This window comes from Callionymus lyra, chromosome 10 (assembly GCF_982586985.1).
Source record: "Callionymus lyra chromosome 10, fCalLyr1.hap1.1, whole genome shotgun sequence".
NCBI lineage: Eukaryota > Metazoa > Chordata > Actinopteri > Syngnathiformes > Callionymidae > Callionymus > Callionymus lyra.
The window spans coordinates 4,141,926-4,162,524 of NC_141827.1; the positions used below are offsets into that span (position 1 = coordinate 4,141,926).

A 20,599-nucleotide genomic window follows, 5' to 3' on the forward strand; every position below is an offset into this window, starting at 1 on the left:
ACTTTCAGACAAAAAAAAATTGTGTTACATCTCAAAATATTCATAGTCTAGGGTAGGTAACCATATAGAAATATAATGAGACTCGTATATCAAGTTAAAACAATGAGGGCAAAGTCAGTTGTTTAGTGAGTGAACTCGAGAAATGCCAGGCTTTGGCCCCGGACTATGGCCCTCCTGAAGTCTGGATTGGGGCCTTGGGTCGTGGCTCCTGCGAGGAGACAGTCGTTCAACTTCATTCAGAGCAACAAACTCCCTGATGGATAGAGTCATTTTACTTAAAACAAACTCAGTCTTTAATCGCTTCGAAATTAAAAAGAAAATATATTCATTAAGGAAAATGTCTTTATTACCGTTTTCTGGTGTTTGATTTGTATTGCAAAAATGATCTTCTGAAAATAAATGATTAAAACAAAATGAGGGTTTGGTTATCAGGTTTAAAAGTCATCCAATATGTTACTAGAGAATAAGCAAACTAATTGGGAAATAAAAAGAAAGAAATCGGTCTTTGAAGAGCCTATTAGCAAAGTGTAAAAAAAATATATAACTATTTAAAAGCTTATTTACATAGTTGGTCAATGGAAGATGAATAAATGCAATTACGTCTGTCCAGATAATGAATATTATCTTATTAAATTGAATGTATTATTTTTTTCTTATCGTATTGCATGTAATTTATATGTAATTTTGTGTTGCCACCACAAACAATTCCTGTTTGTTGTGTTAACACTGGCAATAAAGGTTTTCTGATTCTCTTTCTGATAATTATTGTGTCTGTATTTTCTCGTGGGGTCTTGAAGGGCAAAACAATGGAACAATGAAATCCTACGTGATTCTGGTTATGTCTGAGGACGAGAGGATACAGTGACTCCAGCAGCTTTTAGAGCTGATGTTTAGACATATTTTGGTTTGAAAACAAATGAAAGCAGTTACGACTTCGTCAAGAGTCATGTGGTCTGTAAATACTACAACACCAGAGTCAAGTACTGGACAATACTACACATATATACTTGTTACTACACTATCACAACACCAGAGTCAAGTACTGGACAATACTACACATATATACTTGTTACTACACTATCACAACACCAGAGTCAAGTACTGGACAATACTACACATATATACTTGTTACTACACTATCACAACACCAGAGTCAAGTACTGGACAATACTACACATATATACTTGTTACTACACTATCACAACACCAGAGTCAAGTACTGGACAATACTACACATATATACTTGTTACTACACTATCACAACACCAGAGTCAAGTACTGGACAATACTACACATATATACTTGTTACTACACTATCACAACACCAGAGTCAAGTACTGGACAATACTACACATATATACTTGTTACTACACTATCACAACACCGGAGTCAAGTACTGGACAATACTACACATATATACTTGTTACTACACTATCACAACACCGGAGTCAAGTACTGGACAATTACTACACATATATCCTTGTTACTACACTATCACAACACCAGAGTCAAGTACTGGACAATACTACACATATATACTTGTTACTACACTATCACAACACCAGAGTCAAGTACTGGACAATACTACACATATATACTTGTTACTACACTATCACAACACCAGAGTCAAGTACTGGACAATACTACACATATATACTTGTTACTACACTATCACAACACCAGAGTCAAGTACTGGACAATACTACACATATATACTTGTTACTACACTATCACAACACCAGAGTCAAGTACTGGACAATACTACACATATATACTTGTTACTACACTATCACAACACCAGAGTCAAGTACTGGACAATACTACACATATATACTTGTTACTACACTATCACAACACCAGAGTCAAGTACTGGACAATACTACACATATATACTTGTTACTACACTATCACAACACCGGAGTCAAGTACTGGACAATACTACACATATATACTTGTTACTACACTATCACAACACCGGAGTCAAGTACTGGACAATTACTACACATATATCCTTGTTACTACACTATCACAACACCAGAGTCAAGTACTGGACAATACTACACGTATATACTTGTTACTACACTATCACAACACCAGAGTCAAGTACTGGACAATACTACACATATATACTTGTTACTACACTATCACAATATATTGGGTCATTGCCCCTGTATCAGGATATGTATGATTTAAACAGATATGTTTCCAATACACACACAGAGTCTACTGAATGGATACTGCATAATTTCTGAAGTTTTTGTTTTCATGAGAGTGAACATGGTACATTTGTGATCAGACAAAAGTAACTGAAAAGGCATTTGATAAATAGACCAATGACGGCACAAACCTCATTAACACCGGAGCCTTCAGATAACAGCTCACATGGTGGGACTGATGATGGATCAATAAGAGAGCATATGTGAGTGAGACCAGTTGGGAAGTCTGATCAGTCAAGAGCTTCACAGTTTACACGTCTCACCTGGGAAATACCTGCACTCGCTGCTCTGTTCTCAGGCCCATTTAAACTGGACTTCAGTACAACACAAGCACATTATCAGGAGCAAAAATAACATTTAAACGTGGTTTTAAAAAGTGCCATGATAGAAATTAAATCATGATGATGAGCTACAATCCAAGTAAAGTAATGATGAAATTACCAACTACTACCTGTACTTTAAAGTGATAGTTCACACAAACTTTAAATGTCACTAATTTTCTACTCACAATCATGTCGACTTATGTTTGGATTATTTTCAGAGTAATCTGTTCTTTTTAGTTTTCGACTAAAAAATGTTGTTCATTTTAATGTAGCGACTGGAGCTTAGTTTTCTCCATCCAAAAAGACACTTAAAAACATCAAAATACTTCCATACTGCTCATCTGTAACGTCCATCTTGTATCGAAGCCTCGACATTTAAACATTTTTTTGAAGTCTTCAGATTTTTAGCGGGAGATCCCGTGTCACAGCATATATCACTTGCAATTTTTGTCTTTTTGGACATGACGATGATAACCTAGTGCGAATCACTACATTCAAATGAACATACATTTTTGCCTATAACTCAAAAAGAAACAGATTTGTCTGAAGTTAATCCTTAGTCGACACGAGGACGAGTAGAAAATTCATGACTTTTGGGAAACTAATCCTTTTAGAGACATCTTTGTTTGGTCAAATTGACAGTAATGTACTTCAAAAGATGTCAAACTAGCAGCCTAGTCGCACTTCAGGAAACTCCCTTCATTGTAAAAAGAAACATGGAGGCAAAGGAGATTTCCACGTCCTGTTACTACGCTCTAAAAAAAAGAAAGCAGGACATCTGTTCGCCATAAGAAGCTTCTGCTAAGGTTTGTGCCAGGTTGTGTTATCAAGACACACCTGTCCTTTATGAATATTAAGAGATTTATTTTCTTTCCAGAAATAAAGCTGAAACTAGCGTTTGCTGGAGGGTCTTCACCACGACAGCCTGCAAACACAAATATTGATCACATGCCAGGCAGACTTGTGTACTCGTGATGCGTCACGTTCGGAGGTGAGAACCTGCTGCTAAATGTGTCCGCTGATGTAGATAGATGAGGGATAACGTTGAATTCTTGCTCTTTTTTTCTGGAGATTTTTGAAGCTTGGAAAAAAGGAAACGGCTGTGTATCTTTCATCCATCACTCTTAATCAGTCACATGCAACCACAACAACGAAAATATCATCACACAGAACAAAAATCCACTCGAAAAAAATAAAAAATAAATCAAGGTGAGAAAATTCACCTTCACTATAAACTGCATTTCTAAGGCTGTCAATCAACCCCTACAACAAATTTGCGATCAAGGATCCTGAACAGGTGAAGTCGTCTTAAGCTGCAACTTCACAAACTTTCGTCAGATTTTTAAACAGATTCTTAAGTAAGAATCAATTCTTTAATTGTATCCACTTTTCTTGAAGTTTCTTTTACACGTGGGGGGTCTTGATTTCTCCACCATCACTCCACAAATCAATTGTGTTTAACATAAACATCTATATATCAGATACAGTTGGTGCCCACTAGATGGCCTTCTGTTATCGAGAACGACGAAGCAAATGATTAATTAACTTATTTAGATTCCAGACGCTTGAGTGCTGCAAGGTGACTCAATTTCCTGAGTCTGAATCATTGACTCAAAAGCATGTGAGTGAGTCAATTTGATCGATAAATTCATCAGCTGTAAACTATTTAAGAACAGTAGGATTTTCCAGGCTCTGCATAGATGAGCCAAAATAAAGTTGTTCAATGTCTACGTTCTAGTGAACACTTTGCACATCCAACCGTCAATCACAGGAAACACCCTGAAGCCACAAACATTCAAATAATATTTTCTGATACATCAAACATTGCCAGGGAGCTCGACTTGTATCCATTTGTCATGTTATGCAGATGATGGCGATATAAAGTCTATTATTAAATTTGTTACAAACCAAGGGAGTCAGCACTTGATCAGCTGCTACACAGATGGACTTGTTAAGAGACTCCATTGTTACTTTCCCTGAGCCTGCAGCAGAACACGCAGGATAGAACTTTAGAAGTCCACAGCTACAAGTTATTTGTACTGATTAGGAGACGGTTTCTTGTGTTACTTTGTGTTCCGGTGAACTCTCTAATCTACTGAGTCACAATTCAAACTTACAATGCCGTTATTTGTACACCCCGACTATCTATTCCTGTGGTTGGAAGTTGAATTTCCTCCTGGGCCACATTGTATATCATGACCGGGGCCATCAAGCAAAGAAATAAAGGAGCGAAAGCCTAAATATAATGGCCTTAAAAGGAAACTTAAAAAAAACTGAAGCTAAAGTAACAAATATGATCAAATAAAACTAAATAAGGAAAATTAGGGTTTTATTGTATTTTTTATCTGATGAATACATCTATAAATTCCTAAATCGTCTTTTTAATATTCATTGAAATCTTTTTGATGAGCTATAACAGGCCTGTGTATTAGCAAGAATCTTGTGATACCATACATTGAAATATTGTAGTAACAAGTATATATATGTAGTACTGTCCAGTACTTGACTCTGGTGTTGTGATAGAGTAGTAACAAGTATATATGTGTAGTACTGTCCAGTACTTGACACTGGTGTTGTGATAGTGTAGTAACAAGGATATATGTGTAGTATTGTCAAGTACTTGACTGGTGTTGTGATCCTGTAGTAACAAGTATATATGTGTAGTGTTGTCCAGTACCTGACTCTGGTATTGTGATACTGTAGTAACAAGTATATATATGTGTAGTATTGTCAAGCACTTGACTCTGGTGTTGTGATAGTGTAGTAACAAGCATATATATATGTAGTATTGTCCAGTACTTGACTCGGGTGTTGGGATAGTGTAGTAACAAGTATATATTTGTAGTACTGTCGCGTACTTGACTCTGGTGTTGTGATAGTGTAGTAACAAGTATATATGTGTAGTATTGTCCAGTACTTGACTCTGGTGTTGTGATAGTGTAGTAACAAGGATATATGTGTAGTATTGTCCAGTACTTGACTCTGGTGTTGTGATAGTGTAGTAACAAGGATTTATGTGTAGTATTGTCAAGTACTTGACTGGTTTTGTGATAGTGTAGTACCAAGTATATTGGTATAGTATTGTCCAGTACTTGACTCTGGTGTTGAAGTATTTACAGACCACATGACTCTTGACAAAGTCGTTACTGCTTTCATTTGTTTTCAAACCAAAATATGTTCAGACATTAGCTTTAAAAGCTGCTGGACTCACTGTATCCTCTCGTCCTCAGTCATCTTTTGGATCTCAATGTTCATCCAGCTAAGGACGACAGAATGGCTGCTATGGCAAGAAGTTTAATTGCAACAGACAAATGAAGTCTGTGCTGATGAATATGGATATAGTATCAAGGAAAAGAATATCGGGAGATATCGGAATATCTATATTTTCTAACACCCCTAGTAAATACCCATAAAAAATGCAAAGAAAAGGACGAAAGAAATCCAAATAAAACAAAACACATGTAGTCTTATTTAGGGATAAACTAGTAATGAATAACAAAAATAAATGGTTCGTTTTTACATAATCTTTGACCCCATGAGAGCCACATAAATACAGTCAAGTACCCATGTAGCCCCTAGCCCACACTTTCAGGATCAACTTTAAAATTCTGGTTCTTACTTTCAGAGCTATTCATGGTCAGGCTCCTCCTTACATCACTGATCTGATCCAGCCTTACACCCCAGCTCGGGCTCTGAGGTCTGTGGATCAGAATCTACTTATGGTTCCTCGCACACGGCTCAGGACCAGAGGAGAGAAATCTTTTCAGGCTGTTGCTCCTAAGCTTTGGAACGATCTTCTCTCTCTTTGCGCTTGATGGATCTACTGACTCCTTTAAGAAACATCTTAAGACGTTTCTATTTGTTCAGGCTTTTCCATGATTTTCTGGAACTCCTGTGTTGTTCTCAGTATTACCTTGATCTTTAAGAATATACTTTTTTGAGTATTGTTTTGATTGTTTAAGCGCTTTGTGACCCTGGTCTGGAAAAGCGCTATATAAATAAATATTACTTACTTACTTACTTACACTTTGCCCCTGTCCACCAGGTTTCTAAAGATAACCTTACATTAAAACACGTTAAACACACACACACCAGAGTTCATTGTAAGCGTCACATGTGTGATAACATTTCTACGCGTCATAACTGAGATAAAGACAGAAGACAAATGTGTCAAATGTAAGTGAATTCATTGAAACATATAGATCAACATGGTAAGCGGTCGTTCTAACTGAGATAGAATGGATTCAGTATGTTGATCCTGTGCAAACACGTGTTCCTTCCAAAGGTTACCTCCCAACGGAGAAATCCGTCACGTATGACGAGAACACATCTATGACGGAACAAAGACAACAAATCAACAGACATCCAAATGAAAGATGTCGTTCTCTTAAGGGTGAAGGTGTTTTGAAACCACCAGGGGAGAGTCTTTGGACCTCCTTCTTTTTCCGAGCGGTTCTGATGCTACGCCTGACAATGGGCTGCAGACGACTCACTTCAGGGACGAGGACGAGCAGCTGTGATGAATCCAGAGACAAGTCTCACTAAACACGAGCAGGCTTCAATAAAAGAGCCCGGGCTTTAAAATCAAACACAGATTGTCTCGTGTGACGCTTCAAGACAAAACTCCAGATTGGAATCGAACGGATTCAACTTTCTGATGCATCAGGAATCACGAGCGAGAGCATCTGCAGGACTAGCTGTTGACACAGTTTCCTCCTCCGCGTTCCTGGGATGCAGCTGACCTACTCCGGCGCTGCAGTGACATTGACATATTTACACTTGCTGCTGCTAAAATAAGCAACTACATCTGATAGACTTCCCTCTTGTTCAACCACTGGAATCAAGACGTTACATTTTAGACTTATTTAAAATACAAATACCAAAACTGCTAATGATGAAAAAATGAAGAATAATATAGTCAATTACACAAGACTATTACAATATGAAAATAAAAATCCAATATGAATATATTACAACACTTAATTGTAACATACCCTTCTTTCCTGTTAGTATTTTTTATTTCAGATATTTATCTTATTTTATTATTTGTTCAAAATTTCATTTTTTTTATTTACATTAAGACTCTACTTTTGTATATTGTATTCTTTTCTACTTTGATTGTTAAAAAAAAAAAAAAATAAGTATTTTATGGATGCTGCTAAAAATGTGATTCCTTTTTCTCTCTGTAAGATCAATATCAATACGCCTACATTACAAATGGATTTAAATATATTATTGTATTTAGGTTTTGTATTGAAATAATTATAAGTAATGTCTTATGTTAAAAAAAAAAATTGTACCAGTTGTTTCTTTCAATTTCATTTATACTCTTTGTCCACAACAATATTTATGGCATTTACTGTGGGACTTCTGTTAAAACATATCTTATCTTAATTGGGGTTAATTTTTTTAATAGACCCTTTTTCAACAATTCACCATCTAAATGTACGATTGAGGAACACTTTTCAAACCGATGGACAAGGATCAACAGTCCGAAGCTCGAGTTAAAGATGTCTTCTCATTTATGATTGTTTGCTAAATCAAGAGATACTGAGGTAATTGGAAGGTCCACGAACTGAGGCTAATTACAGGAAAATCTATATGATCGTAGATTTGTGGCTCAATATAACTCAGCTGGTCTACTTGAGGCAAGGGTATTGGACCAAGATCAGGATCCGAACCATTGTGCTGCTTCAAAATCAAAAGAAAAGCTTGTTTACGGACGTAAATAGCAGCTTGTGAGACTGTGAAGCGTTTTCTCCAGGAGTACCTAAAACCCAACGATGACAACTTCTGACAATTGTTAGTTAAAAATGATTTTGTCTAAAATTACAACAGTTCAATTCATATTTTGACCAATGTGACTGAAAAACGGAGGTACATTTAATTACTTTACACGTCTCCTCTTTAAAGGGGAACTAATGTGAAAATCAAAATCTTCTGACCATGTTATGAAGTTATACTTAAAAAGTTCGCCCCATCTGAAATCTGGGCGAACGAGAGGTTACGAGAGTCCATTATGACGTAATAATGGCTTCACTCCTCCCCAGTCAGCTGTAATCACGCCCCGCTTTGTTTATACAAGGAGTCCCTTGGAGTTGGAGACTTCCAGGATTGACAAACCTCAATGCTTGACCAATCACAGCAGAGTGGGCGTGGTTACGGTCAGCAAGATTTAATTTCCAGTGTTTTCAGTGGGCGGGGCTTAAGATCATTTACTTTGTAATGTAAATATTTCATTGAAAAGACAGTTTTGTAAAAACAGACAAATTCTGATGAGTACAATATAGTCTAAAATCCCTTTTACACACCTAGTAAATACACAGAGTCGACGTCCAACGCAAACACAGAATTGGCCGAGATGTCATTTTCCTTTCACACTTTACTGCTAAAAATAAAATCGTGAAAGTGTCAAAATAAAGCATCAACACAATTTAACCTATAGTTATTAACATTAGGAAATGTGCTTTATGTAATAAGTACTACTGATTTTGCAGCGAGGTCGACGTGAAGCAAAAGAATATGGTTGGACATTCGTATCCTGAGGCAGAGAACAATGATGCTGCTCAGGGGTTCGATAAAAATGCCCCGAACTATTTCACAATAAGATATATCTTATTGAGTATAGGGTAGTGCGACTCTGGACAAGCCATGAACAGTAAATATGACCATATTTACCGTAAGGATAGTGTCATTTTGAACAGTCATGACTCAAAGTAACTTGGCCTGTGCAACTCAGCAGTGTTTTCATATGAAGTACTGACTGTTTTGTAAACAAATGTACATGCATTGTTTGGGAACAGAGGCTCTAAGGGATTTAAGTTACACACTAAGGGTAACCAAAATAATGTTTTCATTCTTCCACCTTCTAAACCTTTCTGTCTTCTTCTTAATCTCAATACACTATAAACCGTCATTTAACATATTGGGGGATTTCTTTTGGAAAACACTGTTGTGGATGTGAAAGTCAAGTAAGTCAGTCTGAGACCAGGATACTTTACAACATGCTCTAAATGTGTTGTGGCTCATCTATGAACACCAAAAAAGATTAAATATTATCCTCAAGCTAGTGTCACTCAGTGTGCACTGCTGGCAAAAACTATAGTAAGCAAGTTAGAATAGAAACAGTAAAGTTGGATAATCTGCCTCCATCATTTGAGAAAAGGTCAGCAGCAAGTACTAGAGCTTTTTCTGCAAAATGATTCGGCTTCATCTGTGAGAATAAAAACTTTAGCCGAGGTATCAATCGTCCCAGGTGTCACTTATCAGTTGTCACTCAAACAGCATTGACAGTGAGGAGGTTCATCCTGACAACATCCAACTCAGCTTTTTCTATTTGAAGTCAAGGAGGAACTACATTCTTCCATACAACTGCACATGGAACACCACAGATATGCTGCAGAGAAATCTAATTTTACCGGATTTAGAAGAGCTTCCAGTAATGGTTAAAAAAAAAACACCTTCGACTGTCAGCTTAACCACCTTCTCACAGCCGACCTACACTGTACGTTTCTCCTAAATGCTTCTTTGATAAATCCAACTTTCACTTGGCAAAAATTCTCAGAAAATATAACTGTTTTACGGCCTAAACCGAAACGTTAAACCTCCATGAATTACTTTGGATACGTTTGGGTCAAAATTGATTTATTAGCTATAAATTAAATATATTTTAACTTGTCTTTTATGCTCTTAATAAAAATATAATCCATTTTTCCAATATTCATTGCAGAAGTAAGTTGAGTTGGGTTTCAGCTTCTGGTTATGTAGATTCCATTTATACTTCAGAGTTGATAAAATTATTTAAAAAGAAAAAAAGGAACTTCCATTCATGAGATAACATAGTGGTGCAGAGTTCGAACTATTTTACATCTGCAGACAGAAGACGTTTAAAAGTTCAACGCATCTCTGGCTCTTTATTTATCCTTTTAATAACAGAACACTTTGCCAGTTCTAAGGCTGAATAAAGTAAAACAATACTCACGTCACAATGTTAACATTGGGACAGTAAAGATTAGCAGGAAAATTACAATTAAAATTGAGTAGTTCTTGTTCATTTGCTCATAGATAACAATGACAATATTACAGTAGACAGTACTTCTTACAATCAGTGATAGAAGTTTGATGTGCAAGAATTGAAAAGGAGATCACAAATAAATTATTTAAGAAAAAACATATTCATATTCTCCTCAGGAACAGTTATGTTAATAATGACAAGATATTTAAAAGTATTTTGGATTAAAATGATCCATTTCTGATGAGCTCTCGCGAATCTGATGGTCATCCAAACTAATTCCAAGCAGGAAAAGATTTTAATACGGCAGCAAATTATTTCCTCTTGGGTTTCAAATTAATTACATGTTCTCTAAAACTGCAACATTAAATAATGTTTCTTGTGGAACGTGAAGACTTCTATAATGAAAGAGATACTTTTGACACACATTTGAAGTGGCATCGTTGAACTTTCCAGGATGAGAGCGAGATCATTTCATTCTGAGATACCGGACAGTTAAACGGGAGGATGATCTCTCAACGCAGTACTATTTATTAAATGCAATAGTAGAGAATTGGGTTTTCCTTTTTCAGGGAACAGAGACTTTCCTTTGAGACGGATCCATTCAGGATATCATCACCATCTAGTCTAATCCACCTCTGACCGGCCTGGTTTTATCTTAAGCTAAGTTCATACCCTCACAGCTGGTGGTCATATGTTCAGCCTTAGGGTTATCTCTTTTATCTGAATAGACTTTAAATCTCGCATGAATAGAAGTTAATTTACGATGTGCATGTTAAAAAGTCTGGAGTTTTCCAGAAACCCTCCATGAATAGAAATAATAATTGTACTATTTCAGTTATTTCCAATGACATATTTGTGGGTAAAGGATCAACAAACTCCCTGAATCAGATACGCATGTGAAATAATCACTGCACTCCAAAACCATTACGATTTTTGTTAAGATAAACTAGCTGATAATGAACAAGCAAACAAAGGCGCTCGGCCTAGAAAAGCAGTGAAGCGATCTACAGGTGACCAAACCACAGATGTCTCTCCTCAAATATATGCTGAGAAAACCATAGAAAGACGTTTGAAGGCGAAGTGACACGTTATATAACCCTTCAGATTCTAAACTTTGGTTGTGATGAACCTAGAAATGAAGACACACAGTGGATGAAAATAATAAACATGGCTCTCTTAATCCATTTTCATCCATTTTAACACCACAACTAATTGGCAGTAATAGAGACTGACATGACTAAATAAGTACTGTGTTAGAGGGAAAAACTTTAAATTTGGGATGTATGTTTGTATTTGTGTTGACGGACGAGAGCATCTATAAAGACGACAATGACGGCTCTGCCCGTGGACAACAACCTGAGAAGAACTACTGAACTCTTTATCATAGTTTATCTATCAAACATAGAGTTGTATGAACCTTGGAATTCTAGCGGCTGCGAGACCCGTATTCTGAGGCCCTCAGGTATGTTCAGGCAGAAGGAGATCCCAGGGTAGACTCAAGATCAGACAGATAAATGACATTCCAACTACAGATGGGGGGGTGGGGGGGGCTTTGAATGTCTTAAGATGACCTGGATATATAAATGGATGCTTAAAGTGATAGTTCACCCAAAATTCGAACTTTCTTAGTCCCACTCATGTCGACTAAGAGTTGGGATTATTTCTAGAGTAATCTGTTCTTTTCAGAGTTATAGATAAAAATGTTTGCTCATTTTAATGTAGCGACTGGAGCTCAGTTGTCTTCGTCTTCATCTTCGTTCAAAAAGACACTTAAAAACATCCAAATACTTTCATACTGCTCGACTGTAACATCCATCTTAGATTGAAGCCTGGACAAGAAGAACTCAGACTCGACAAGATTAAGGATTTTTAGGCCTTTTAGTTTCCTCTAAAAACAAGTTTGAAATAAAGAAAAAATCTTCTCAAGTGGAGCTTTGAAAACATTCAAATACCTCCATACTGCTCGACTGTAACGTCCCTCTTGGATTGAAGCTCCACATGAGAAGAATTGTTCGGGAAAAAATGAAGTTGAGTCCGAAACTCGCATTGTGTTTCAATGAGTGAGACTTCAGGCAGGAACTGAGAGACTGACAACTTCCACTACAAACAAGCTTAAAATATATAGACTTATATAGTTTTTTAATGAACAATTCTCCATATTGAGACTTCAATCCAAGAGGGACGTTACAGACCAGCAGTATGAAGGTATTTTTTTAAGTTTTGACGATGATGAAGACGAAGACAACTCCAGTCACTACATTAAAATGAACAAACATTTTTGTCTGCAACTCTAAAAAAGAACAGATAACTCTGAAGATAAACCCAAACCTTATTCCATGTTAGGGTGAACCATCTCTTTATCATCATCGATCAGGTTACCAGGTGAACTAGTAAATACTTTTAGTTAAAAGGAAAACATGAACAGATGATGCTCAAGAGTTTTACTACTTGAGCTTAAATACAATTACTGTACAGATCTTTTATACAACAAAGATCATCATTGTGTTCTTTAACTCAAATATATGAAAGTTTAACTTATAATCTTGACTTATTTTCTACTATATAACTCAAAATAACTACTGTGGTTAGCATCTTTACATTCACAACAAGACAACTTGTTGGCACACCTCACTGTACACTGAGATAATACCACCTTTTATTGTCTTTTTAATTACGTGTCATTAACACGGACGACTCGCATTAGCCCTTTGTTACACCTGGCCAGGTGTGTGCGCGTGTACACAAGCGTGTCACTCAATGACACCGCGTTTTATCCCCGTTATCATTGATAGACGTGAGTCAGAGAGGAAGCTAACGAGCTAACAGGCTAGCTTGCACCTCTGTGTAGGTTTTCTTCTCATGCTAACAGACGCAGAGGCTAACGCTGCTAGCTGCCGCTGGCACAAGTTGAGCGAGACAGCTAGAGATTAATAAACAAGTTCCCAAGAAGCGGGCGAGCACGGGGGGTACACGCCGGGAGACGTGAAGCATGTGCGGGGGAGAGAGGAGAGGCAGTGCCCCCCGCTCGGTGCTAGCAGCGGCGCTAGCCTCCTCCTGCTAGCGCAGTAATGTCACCGCATCGCTGGTGTAAATACACGAGCGGCTCTGCTTACACGTGCGGGGCTCGGACTCCCTTCCCGGGGACGTGTCCCCCCTTTTCCGACTAAAAACCCTCCCCGGCGGGTCGCTCACCTGCTCCGGACAGCGGACAACACGCGCTCACCGGCGAGACATCCCTCCCAGCTTGGCCCGAAAAACCCTGGCGCTTTTTATTTCCAAGGACACAAAATCGCCATGACAGTTTAGAAAAATGCATAAAAAATGAGCAGGGAGGAGGGGGGAGGAGGAGGGAGGCGGGGGAGGACCGAGTGCGGGATCACTTTAATCCAGACGCGGCGGGTCCGGGGACTTCATGGAGACCTGGACGCGGGGGCCACAGTCAGCCCCGGGTCCGTCTGTCCTCCACAGCCGACGCGAACTCTCGGATCCCCGGCGTGTAAAAATGGCCTCTGATGCCGCAGAGACACTAGCGGCCCTTCTGTGTATGTTGTGAGGAAGTTTGTCGGCGCGAGACACTCGAACTTTACCATCTGGATCCAGTCCTGGACTTTCTTCCATTGGCTGCAGCGGCGGCGCAGCTGGACGCGGACATGTTGCCATTGGCCCTCCGCAGCTGTCACGCAAGAAGAGTTTGTCTGAGAGACCATTGAGAAGGTTTCCCTCAACATCTCCGAGAGGGTCCAGGACCAGGACCAGGAGTCAGGACCGAAGACTAGATGCGAGAAAATATTAGTAATTGTTGGTGGATTTTTTTGCTGTTTATTTATTACATTTCTGTTGACAATTTACATCATTTATTGTGTGGGAACTACCTTTCCTGATTATACATATTGATATATGATTATATACTAAACTTACCTTACAACCTTACGCAAAGAGTAGAAACAAAAACACACACAAATTAGAGACAAACGTACACAGAAACACACAAAAAGTACACACAAACTTACACAAAAAGTAGACACAAAAACACACAAAAAGTGGACACGTTATTATGCAAAAAGTAGACACAAAAACGCACACAAACACACAAAAAGTAGACACAAAAACACAAAGTAGACACGTTATTATGCAAAAAGTAGACACAAAAACGCACACAAGCACACAAAAAGTAGACACAAAAACACACACAAAGTAGACACGTTATTATGCAAAAAGTAGACACAAAAACACACACAAAATAGACACAAACACACAAAAAGTAGACACAAAAACACACACAAAGTAGACACGTTATTATGCAAAAAGTAGACACAAAAACGCACACAAGTACACAAAAAGTAGACACAAAAACACACACAAAGTAGACACGTTATTATGCAAAAAGTAGACCCAAAAAAGCACACAAAGTAGACACAAAAACACGCATATTTGTAAAACTTTTATTTTCATTGAAATATCGACAAAACGGTTTTAAGCTCCGCCCACTTAAAAAAAAACTTTTATTCTTCTGGAGATGAAGTTCTGTCGATCAAAACCACGCCCACTCTGCTGTGATCAAGCATGGAGGTTTGTCACCGTGCGTCGTCAATCCCAGAAGTCTCCACCTCGTTGTAGACTCGAAGACTTGTTGTATAAACAAAGCGGGGCGTGATCACAGCTGGCTGGAGGAGGAGTGAAGCCATTATTACATCATATTGGTTCCCCACTCTTGTAACCTCTCGTTCGCCCAGATTTCAGAGCAACTTAATAAAGTAATAATTGTAAAACGTGATCACTTACTGCATCATTTTCTACTCACCCTCATGTCGACTAATGTTGGGATTATTTCAGAGTAATCTGTTTCTTTGTAGAGTTATAAACAAAAATGTTTGTTCATTTTAATGTAGCGACAGGAGCACAGTTGTCTTTGTCCAAAAAGACACTTAAAAACATCCAAATAGTCTAAATTTTAAGATTGTTTTCAGTGGAAGATTCTTCAAAACAATTAGAATTTTGGGTGAACTATCACTTTAAGAGATACTTAATATCCATTAAATGTCATGACGTTATATTGTTGATTTAAATTAACAATTGATGTGTGTAAATAAAGAAAAAATAAAAATAAACAATGATTACAGATATTGTTTGTTCGTCTACGATATCAGGCTTGTCCTGTAAAACTAGTTTTTATCAAAGGTTATAATTCATTTGTTAATAATCATTTCACATGTGACAATATTATTGGCATTTTAAGTTGTTAGACGATTTGAAGAGATATAGAGATAATATAGGATCATCATGTATGATTCTCAACAGGTCGTTTCAACATCTCTCCTCAAACCACGACTAATGACGTATGAACGTCTCTCTCGTCCAGACATGGAGGAGTTAAATCTTCCTGCATCTGCTCCACGAACCCCTGCAATCCCCACAGATCCTGCTTCCTGCTCCTGCCTCCTCCCCCTCAACCTCCCCCTCAACCTCCCCCCTACCTCCCCCCTACCTCCCCCTTTACTTCCCTGGCCGGAAGCCCAGAGAGAAGTGGAGGAGGAGCAGATTTGGCTTCTATTTTCATCCCCAAAATCTGCCGTGGAGTTCTTTCTCACCCAGAACTAAAAGACTATTTGAAGGGAAACTTTACATTTTTGTGTCCTTCAGGAAGCACAGATGTTCTCACGCAGCAGGTTGTTGGTACAATTCCCTTCCAGGTCTTGAGATTAATCTGCCTGAAGGTTAATTCAGTTTTTTTTTGGCGTCTTGGAATTTTTGTGTGAATGAATAACAGGCTGTTATGTCAACACATACTTAAGGAAGAGGAGACGGGATTTAGCACCTCCAGCTCTGAGACCATGGTTGTCAGATGGATACTTGACGATGTTGTGTTGTCGTGTTGTGTTAATAACAGAGTTATTCAATTCTGAGTGCATTTACTTTATTAGCAGCAACAATCTGAGCCATATTATGAATATAAACCGATCATTACAGGGTTGTTATTTTAATTTTTTTTTTAAATTTGAACTAAGAAAGTTACATTTCATTTTTGGGACTTTGACAACATAGACAACACAAGGGATACAACAAACACATTTGTTTATGAGCCTTCGGGTCACCTTGACCCAGAGACAAAACAAGGGATAAAACAAACAGATTAGAACACTATAGAGTCACAATGTAAGTAGTAAGTTATAGTTATTTGTAAAGATCTTTCTAGACCAGGGTCACAAAGAACTTTAACAATCAAAAACAATACACAGTTAAAATATATACTTTAAAATATCAAGATAACACTGAGACAAACACAAGAGTCTCAGAGAATCAGGGAAAATCACAAATAAAAGTGTCTTGAGTTGTTTCTTGAAGGAGTCAGTAGATCATCAAACACAGATGTTTCTTGAAGGAGTCAGTAGATCATCAAACACAGATGTTTCTTGAAGGAGTCAGTAGATCATCAAACACAGATGTTTCTTGAAGGAGTCAGTAGATCATCAAACACAGATGTTTCTTGAAGGAGTCAGTAGATCATCAAACACAGATGTTTCTTGAAGGAGTCAGTAGATCATCAAACACAGATGTTTCTTGAAGGAGTCAGTAGATCATCAAACACAGATGTTTCTTGAAGGAGTCAGTAGATCATCAAACACAGATGTTTCTTGAAGGAGTCAGTAGATCATCAAACACAGATGTTTCTGGAAGGAGTCAGTAGATCATCAAACATAGATGTTTCTTGAAGGAGTCAGTAGATCATCAAACATAGATGTTTCTTGAAGGAGTCAGTAGATCATCAAACACAGATGTTTCTTGAAGGAGTCAGTAGATCATCAAACATAGATGTTTCTTGAAGGAGTCAGTAGATCATCAAACATAGATGTTTCTTGAAGGAGTCAGTAGATCATCAAACACAGATGTTTCTTGAAGGAGTCAGTAGATCATCAAACACAGATGTTTCTTGAAGGAGTCAGTAGATCATCAAACACAGATGTTTCTTGAAGGAGTCAGTAGATCATCAAACACAGATGTTTCTTGAAGGAGTCAGTAGATCATCAAACACAGATGTTTCTTGAAGGAGTCAGTAGATCATCAAACACAGAGATGGTTCCAAAGCTTAGGAGCAACAGTCTGGAAGGATTTCTCTCCTCTGGTCCTCTGGTCAGTAGATTCTGATCCACAGACCTCAGAGCCCGAGCTGGGGTGTAAGTCTGGATCAGATCACTGATGGAAGGTCTGACCATGAATAGATCTGAAAGTAAGAACCAGAATTTTAAAATGACCCTGAAAGAAACTGGCAGCCAGTGAAGAGTTTGAAGGAGAAATGTGAGTTCTTCTACTAGAGCGGCTCAGAATTCTGGCTGCAGAGTTTTGTATGAACTGCAGGCGAGACACATCCTTCTGGTTTAGACAGGAAAATAAACTGTAACAATAGTCTAAGCGACAGGAACACATGGATGATAAGATCCAGATCATGTTGGTCATTTGAAGAGAGTGTCTGCAGACAGTGGCACGATCTGGCACCGGGCCTGGCGTGGACCCGAGCGACACAAGAGACAGACTCCACTGATCCCTTCGCTCACAGACTGGCTTCATGTTTTGTCCACAGTCAGCATGTGAGCGTCTATTGTAAGAGTCGCTCGACCCGTCATGATGGTTCCAGCGCCAGAGTGGACTCGGTCCAGCCTGAAATAGCTGTTGGTAAAAGTCCAGGATTAATTTAAGACTGGATTGAAAAAAAGTAAGAATGACTTTGTCCGATTGTTTATTTATTTTGAATAAAGTCTCCGCTCGGCGTCACAATGTGTGGATGTGAAGACAAAGGCGCAGCTGCTGCTGCTGCAGTTTCTCCTCTGGCAGCCATGTTGACTCCACGATCCGGTCTTGGGCTGTTGCTATAGTAACAGATGCTGATCTCCAGCGCCGGGCATCTCGCCACGGCAGCGCCGCAGAGCAAACTGAACATGTTTTCAACGCAGATTAAAGAGTCGCTGCTCTGTCGCTGCAAACCAAACAATGTTTAAACCGTTCGCACAAAAAAAACATTTTCACTGTTAATTACTTCATTTCTATTTATAGTTTATTCATATTATTTACTCACTCGTTTATCTTTTTTGTTAATTTAATTAAAAAGTTGAATTTATATACTTTGTTTTCATTTATATTTACTTGTTTGTATTTAATTCTATTTTAAATGTTATTTTGTATTGCAAAGCAATGTCAACAAAAATGGATCCTATTCTATTTTATTTTTAATATCTTTATTATTTATCGATCAGGTTGTTGTTTAGAAACCAACACTAAAAAGGTTTTTAGGTGATAAGAACATGTTGCTCATTTAAACCCCTGATATATATATACGATGTAAATCCATTTTAGTGCTTGAAAAATCATCAATAGTAAAATTTAAATGCAACTGTGTTGTTTTAAACTCACTCTCAGAACACACACATGAATACATGAAAGACACTGAGCTGGTGTCGCTCTCTGATGAATCCTTCAAATTATTTGTGGCTCCAGATGGTTATTTAGAGCACAACAAAATGCTTACCATTTTTTGACGTCCCGTTATCAGAGGTTTACTAATTAAGTTATACATCATTTCTCATTTAAATTAGTTCATATGTTTGTAGTTCAACCAGGAATGTTAGGAATAAATCTGTCATGTTTTCTCTCCACGATTCTTAAATCTTCTTTGTAAAGTCAGACATTTTTGGGTGAATTACTTTGAATCTCGACAATATAATAAATCTAAAAGCGCACTTTGGCCAGCAGAGGTCGCTCTTTTCCTTCCGCCTCGATCTCATCGCGCGAGGTCATCGGAGTTCAACTCGCGAGCCAGCGTCCTGGTTACCATGACAACGTCCCAAAAAGATCGAGATCTCAGATCTATTTAAAAAATCATTTAGTTTTATGAGGGAAAATGTTTACATCAGCTCAGTTTTGTTTACATGAGAAAAGTGTGCTTTACACGACTCCACACTTTTCACACAAACTTACACAAAAAGAAGACACAAAAACGCACACAAAGTAGACACAAACTTACACAAAAAGTAGACACAAACTTACACAAAAGAAAGAAACAAACTTACACAAAAAGTAGACATAAACACACACACAAAGTAGACACAAACTTACACAAAAAGTAGACACAAAAACACACACAAACTTACACAAAAGGTAGACACGAAAACACGCACAAAGTAGAGATAAACTTACACAAAAGTAAGAAACAAACTTACACAACAAGTAGACACAAACTTACACAAAAGAAAGAAACAAACTTACACAAAAAGTAGACATAAACACACACACAAAGTAGACACAAAAAGTAGACACAAAAACACACACAAACTTACACAAAAGGTAGACACGAAAACACGCACAAAGTAGAGATAAACTTACACAAAAGTAAGAAACAAACTTACACAACAAGTAGACACAAAAACACACACAAAGTAGACACAAACTTACATAAAAGAAAGAAACAAACTTACACAAAAAGTAGACATAAACACACACACAAAGTAGACACAAACTTACACAAAATGTAGACACGAAAACACAACAAAGTAGACACAAAAACACACACAAAGTAGACACAAACTTACATAAAAGAAAGAAACAAACTTACACAAAAAGTAGACATAAACACACACACAAAGTAGACACAAACTTACACAAAAAGTAGACACAAAAACACACACAAACTTACACAAAAGGTAGACACGAAAACACACACAAAGTAGACACAAACTTACACAAAGTAAGAAACAAACTTTCACAAAAAGAAGATACAAAAACAGACACAAAGTAGACACAAACTTTCACAAAAAAGAAGAATCACAAACACTAAAAGTATACACAAATACACATATACAAAAAACAAATAAAACACACAAAGACAGTGAACTCCTCGACTGCTACAGGACATACTTTCTAACAGTGTTTCTACATGAGGTTCATGAGATTCATCAAAAGTACCGTAAATGTTAGTATATGAGGCTCTTTTCAACATCGTGTTTCTATTAATGAATAAATACTTGGATGAAGACGTGAACTGAACAAATGCTCTTCAG

General features: G+C 37.6%; 1 protein-coding gene across 2 annotated transcripts in view; it reads right to left on the bottom strand.

Moving 5' to 3' along the window:
- The window catches only part of chd6 (chromodomain helicase DNA binding protein 6), a 61,192-nt gene extending 47,176 nt beyond the window's left edge, over nucleotides 1–14,016 (bottom strand). Inside the window, exon 1 of one of the 2 annotated variants that reach the window (XM_087801643.1) lies at nucleotides 13,746–14,016. The gene's annotated coding sequence lies outside the window, so the exon portion shown is untranslated. The remainder of the gene's footprint in view (nucleotides 1–13,745) is intronic. The other variant, XM_087801642.1, reaches the window with a different exon arrangement.
- Between the last annotated feature and the right edge of the window lie 6,583 nt (nucleotides 14,017–20,599).